Raw genomic sequence first — 5,814 nt, 5'->3', positions numbered from 1 at the left:
GATTCTCTGTGGTATGGGAATCCTAGTATAATATTTCACATTATCCTTTCCACAACCTTTTAATTCAGTGTTTTATTTGATGCATTTGATCATTAACACTAAGGCTGGTGAAGGAATAAAAATGAGTTTAAGACTAATTAAGGGTTATCAGCTAAACCATTGGAGTAGAGTGGTCATATTCCGCACATCTCAAAATGGGACACCCTAGTCTCAGTTGAGTGGACTGGACATTTGGGTATGGGAGGCAGGGGTGAAATGGTTAGGGAGGACAGTTTCATTTTAAATACCCATCCTTGGTGTCCCACTAAAAATGGGTCAAAGTGTTCATCTGACCAAGAGGACTTTTCCCTACCCCAACTCTTCTATTTGCATTGCCTTAAACATTAATTGCAGTATTAAATGTTTTATGTATACAAACACACATACACAATATATGTATTATATGCACATACACGTACTATCAGTTTATATATAGATACAGATGTAACATTTTGTATGCATTTGCCCTTCCTCATCATTCTGCTTTTAAGGTAATTTAATCCTGACTATAAACTGAAGAATCAGAAATCTTATAAAGATTTGGCTCCAAAGGATATTATGGTATTTCAGATATATTCTGAGGCTTTTGAGTCTTTCAAAAGCTTTTTTCAATGCTAATAATAATATTCATTACAAATATAGGGGTTTTTTCTAGTTTGTGAATGGTTCACAGAATCATACAGCAACAGGGCTATTATGAACCTAGTTCAGCTCTCTGCCTGAAGCAGGATCGTCCCTACCCAAATCACCTTACCCAAGTCCATTGTCTAACCTCTTAGCAAAACTACACAGTTAGTCCTAACACAACATGAGATGTAACACCCTAATCTGTCACAGGTAAAATGAGGAGCTAATGTGCTGCTGCTACAAAGGTTGTTAAAAATGTGCATGAAGGATCCCAGGAAGAAAGCCATGTTCCTACTAGAGGAACCAAAAACCTCTATAATCCATATTAATTGGACCATGGGGTAAAAGTTCTTCCTGACCCAGATTATGGCAGTCTGGAAGTTCATTCTGATTTCTGGCAATGCATTATTAGGTATTTCAAAATAATTTACCAGAATATTTTTTCAACTTGTTGTTCATGAGTTATATTCATTTTGCTGTTTATGGTGTGTAGATTGTCATCTGAATCACATTCCAATGTTTTTTCCTCCTGACTGAAATGTCTTAAGTTCGAGAACAGTTCAAGTTAACAAACTTCTTCTTTGTCTTCTTGGAGCAATGCTTACCTGTGTTAAGATCTGGTAGATGCTGTGGTTTCTTGCTCTTCTGCAGACATGGACAATTGATGATTTATGAGGTCATGAACAACAGCAGCAAACTCAACTCAGTGTTTGTTTTTTTAAAGAAACAGGAAAAAATCATTCAATTTTTAAAACTTGGGCCAAATTCAATAGGACATATTTGGATCATTAACTGCCTACATAATTTAAAAAAATAATAAATTAATTAATAAGGACTTGACTGAGGCTGAAGAGAATCAGTAGTGAGATCCTAAGCTTCACTGTGGCCTTTTAAGTTGGTGAGAAAGATCGAAAGTAGTAGAGAGAGGCCATAAAAAAACCCTGTACTCAGCTGAAGTATCCCCTCAGTTGAGGTATTGAGGGCAACTAGCATAAAAACTCCCCTGCCTTCTAAGGACCCCACTGAGTGCCGTCCCCTAGGGAACGATGCAGGAGGGATATTATGGCATTGCTATGGAGACTGTGTGGTGGTTCATAGTGTAGACTGAAGGGGCCATTATGGCTTAGAGAGGCCCTACCAAAAGAGAAAGAGGAGGAATGTGATTGCAAAAAAATCAAACAAAGAAGGCAGATCATGAAAAAACGGTTAAGCTTAACAAGCCTTTCAACATATGCCAGTTTTTATCTTCTGAAAATTGCAACGAACAGGGGAAAGCATCAGGTATGTTATTTAAATATGACCCTGTGCAACTCTAACTTATGCAGTTAACTTTAATGATGAATACCATCAAAGAAATATCTTCATTTTTCAGTAACAAGTCAGGTCCAGATTTTATGCATGAGACTGGTAAGACACAATTATATACTTTTAAACAGTCATGCTAAATTTCAACACTTTTATGCCCTTCTAATAAAAAGACAAACAATAAATATAGCACATATTTAAAAGCTAATCTTTTATTAATATGAATATATTAAATATGACATTTTAACAGAACAGACTGAAAGATTGGGAATGGCTAGTTGTTTGTGGTAAAAAAAAATAAATCCAAATCAGCTCTCTCTCAAAACTGGAGCCAAACCCATTAGTAAAGTTCAGAAGTATATGATCAACCTTTTTGTTTGTTTTGGGGGAGGGGGTTTGCAGGGGAGGTACATAATTTTAATGTTGGAATGCTTTCCTCATGTTCTGATTCCAAGATTTAAGAGAGAGACTCTTTTTGTATGCTTACGTCTGTGCTTTCTGTGTTGTATAAATGATCAAGTTAAGGTGCTTATCTTTCATTATATGTTCTACTACAACATAGGATCATAGGAAAGTAGGACTAAATGGGACCTTACAGGTCATCTAGTCTAGCCCCCTTTTCAAGTCACAGTCATCCCTGAATAAACCATCCCAGCCAAGCATCTGTCTAACATGCGTTGAAAGTGTCCAAGCATGGTGATTCCACAAGTCTAGGTAGCCTGTCCCAATGCCTGACCACTCCTATAACCCAAAAGTTCCTCCTAATTTCCAGCCTAAATTTCCCTTGCTGAGGCCATTTCTCCTAGTCCTTTCCCATACAGGCACAGAGAACAGCCATCTCTATCCTCTCTATAGTTACCCTTAAGGTATTTGAAGACTATTATCAAATCCCCCCTCAGTCTTCTTTTCTCCAGACTACAAAAATAGCCCTAGTTCTTTCAGCCTTTCCATATAAGTCTTGACTCCCTGGTCCTTAATCTTTTTTATTGCTCTATGTTGGGCTCTTTCCAAGCTGTCTAGATCCTTGTTGAAGTGTGGGTCCCAAAACTGGACATAGTACTCCAGCTGAAGCCTCATTAGTGCTGAATAGAAAGGAAGGATCACTTCCCTTGATTTGCAAGTGACATTCTTGTTAATGCAACTCAGTACACTGTTGGCTTTTATTGCAACAAGAGCACACTATTGGCTCATGTTGAGTTTATGATCCACTGTAACCCCCAGGTCCTTTTCTGCCATACTGCAACCTAGCCCGTCATTCCCCAGGCTGTAGTGCACTTCCAGTTATTCTGTCCAAGTGCAGGACCTTGTTGAATCTCATCTAATTGATTCTGGACTATTTCTTCAATCTACCCAGGTCATTCTATGTGACACTGGTCAGACTGCAGATGGAGTACTGCATCCAGTTCTGGGCGCTGCACTTCAGGAGGGATGTGGACAACAGCAAGAGGGTCCAGAGGAGGGCCACTCGCATGATCAGGGGGCAGCAGGGCAGGCCCTATGAAGAGAGGCTATGAGACCTGAACCTGTTCAGCCTCCACAAGAGAAGGCTGAGAGGGGATTTAGTGGCCATCTATAAACTGGCCAAGGGAGACCTGCAGGCAATGAGAAAGTCCCTGTTTCCCCAAGCACTATTGGGAGTAACAAGGAATAATGGCCATAAGTTGACTGAGAGTAGATTCAGGCTAGATATCAGGAGACACTACTTCACAGTTAGGGCAGCTAGGAACTGGAACCAACTTCCAAGGGAAGTGGTGCTAGCTCCTACCCTGGGGGTCTTCAAAAGGAGGCTAGATAGACACCTTGCTGGGGTCATTTGACCCTAGCATTATTTCATGCCCGTGGCAGAGGGTCAGATTTGATGATCTGCTCAGGTCCCTTCTGACCCTACCAACTATGAAACATTCTGTACAATAGTCCTGCCCTTTGTAAGGTCTACAATTCCACCCAACTTGGTGTCATCCACAAATTTGCTAAGGGTCTTGTTAGACCTTACACTATAAGCCAAACAAATGTTAATGGGCTTAGTGTTGTTTGGCTTAGTAAAGCAGTCACATGGTAAGGCAGAAAACCTGAGAAAAACCTGCTTCACTTTCACAACTTTGACTTTCTGGTAGAGAATTGGTGAGCAGCTTCAGGACGAGGAGAAGGACTAGCTCAATGCTCCTGTTGGGCAGAGCAAGCAAGCACCAGGGCTCCAGCAAGCATGGGGCTGGGGGAGGAAATCCTTTCCACCCATGCATGGGGACAGCAGCAAGCTGGTGGGGGAGAACCTCCACTTCTCCCCACATGTGCAGGGAAATGGGGACACCCTGTCTGGCCACAGACAGGCTGGGTCTCCTGAGCAGCAGCAGCAAGCAGCAAGTGGATAGGGGAAGCCCCTCTGTGTTTGCTCTTCTAGGCATATTAGAGTCACATTGTGGCTGGACAGGGTATCCCCAACTCCCTGCACTTTTGCAGAGATGGATGGGGCAGGATGGAATGAGCTCCATAGCCCTGGAGTTTGCTTGTTTTGTCCAGCGGGAGCAGTCGAGTAGACTCAAGGCGCTCGGTCCTGCTGAACCTAGGTGTCTCCACTTAGAGGGGCCACTGCATTCCCCCAACATGTGCAGGGAGTTGAGGACACCCTTCTTGGCCACAGGCAGCTGGGTCTCCTGAGCAAGCAAAAAGCAGGGGATGGTGTTGTGGGGAAATCCCCACTCTGCTTGCTGCTTCCCAGCAGACTAGAACTGTGCTGTGGCCAGGCAGTGTGTCCCCAGCCCCCTGCACTTGTGAGGGGAAGAATGAGGCTGGATGGGCCTGAGAAGAGTGAGAGAGATCCAGAACTTCCCCTAGCTTCTAGTCTTGGTCCAGGAACATGCCTGGAGGGGTGGTACAGAGTTGGGACTTCCTGCCCCTACTGGGCTTGGAAGACAGCTGTGAGCACTGTACCCTCACTTTCTGCTGTTCATCCCCAGCCTGGATGGGCAACACTGGGCCCTGTGCTTCATGCCTGGGTCTGCCTGGCTGCTGCAGGGAGTTCAGATGCCTGCCAACTGTGGCCTCTGCTGAGCAAGCCACATGTGGGGAGCTGGCAGCCAGACCCTGCACAGGCTGGAGAAGCATGGGATCAGTGGGAACTGGCCTGAAGCTGCTGCCCTGCAGCCACTGAGCTCTACCCTGTTGCAGCCATTTGGCCACACTAGGACATGTGTTCAGCTCCTGGGGGTGCAGGCACCAGGCAGGGGCCACACTTCAGCAGAGCATGGGGTTGCTCACAGGTTCAGTTGTGGGTCAGTGGTAAGGGTGAGCACCAGCCTGTTGCCACTGCAGACACCATAGCCTGAGTGTGGCCCAGGGATTCGGAGCAGCAAGCTGGCCCAGGAGGCACCAGACCTACTGGGTTCTCCAGAGCTGCTGTGGTGAGCACCCAGTAGCCCTGGCATCTCCACTTGCCCACTGCAGCCTGGGATACTGGAGGACTTCAACTTACATGGAACAGCTATGGAAGGTGGCCACATAGTAATGGAACAGGAACAAAATTAGGTGGATTGGAGATAATCCTGCCCTGGAGTGGCATAACGTTAAAATGAATAATGAGTGCTTTAAGCCACTTAAAGGTGTTAACATGCAGCTAATCTAGGGGTTAAGAGCTCCAGAACCCATTGAAAATTATCATGTGGCAAGGCCCTAAGTTTGAACTCAAATCCATCATTTAAATCTTAATAAAGATGTTGAACAAAACCAGAATCAGGGCAGACCCATGAGGAAACCACACTTGATACCTCCTCCCAAGTAGAAATTTTGCCATTGAGGACTACTTGCCAAGTACTGTGATCAAACTAGCTATTTATCCACATTACAGTA

The sequence above is a fragment of the Gavialis gangeticus genome, unplaced genomic scaffold (assembly GCF_001723915.1).
Source record: "Gavialis gangeticus isolate Ggan-Ray unplaced genomic scaffold, GavGan_comp1, whole genome shotgun sequence".
NCBI classification, from domain to species: Eukaryota; Metazoa; Chordata; order Crocodylia; family Gavialidae; genus Gavialis; species Gavialis gangeticus.
The sequence above is the reverse complement of the archived record's forward strand: the minus strand, read 5'-3'. Positions refer to the sequence as shown.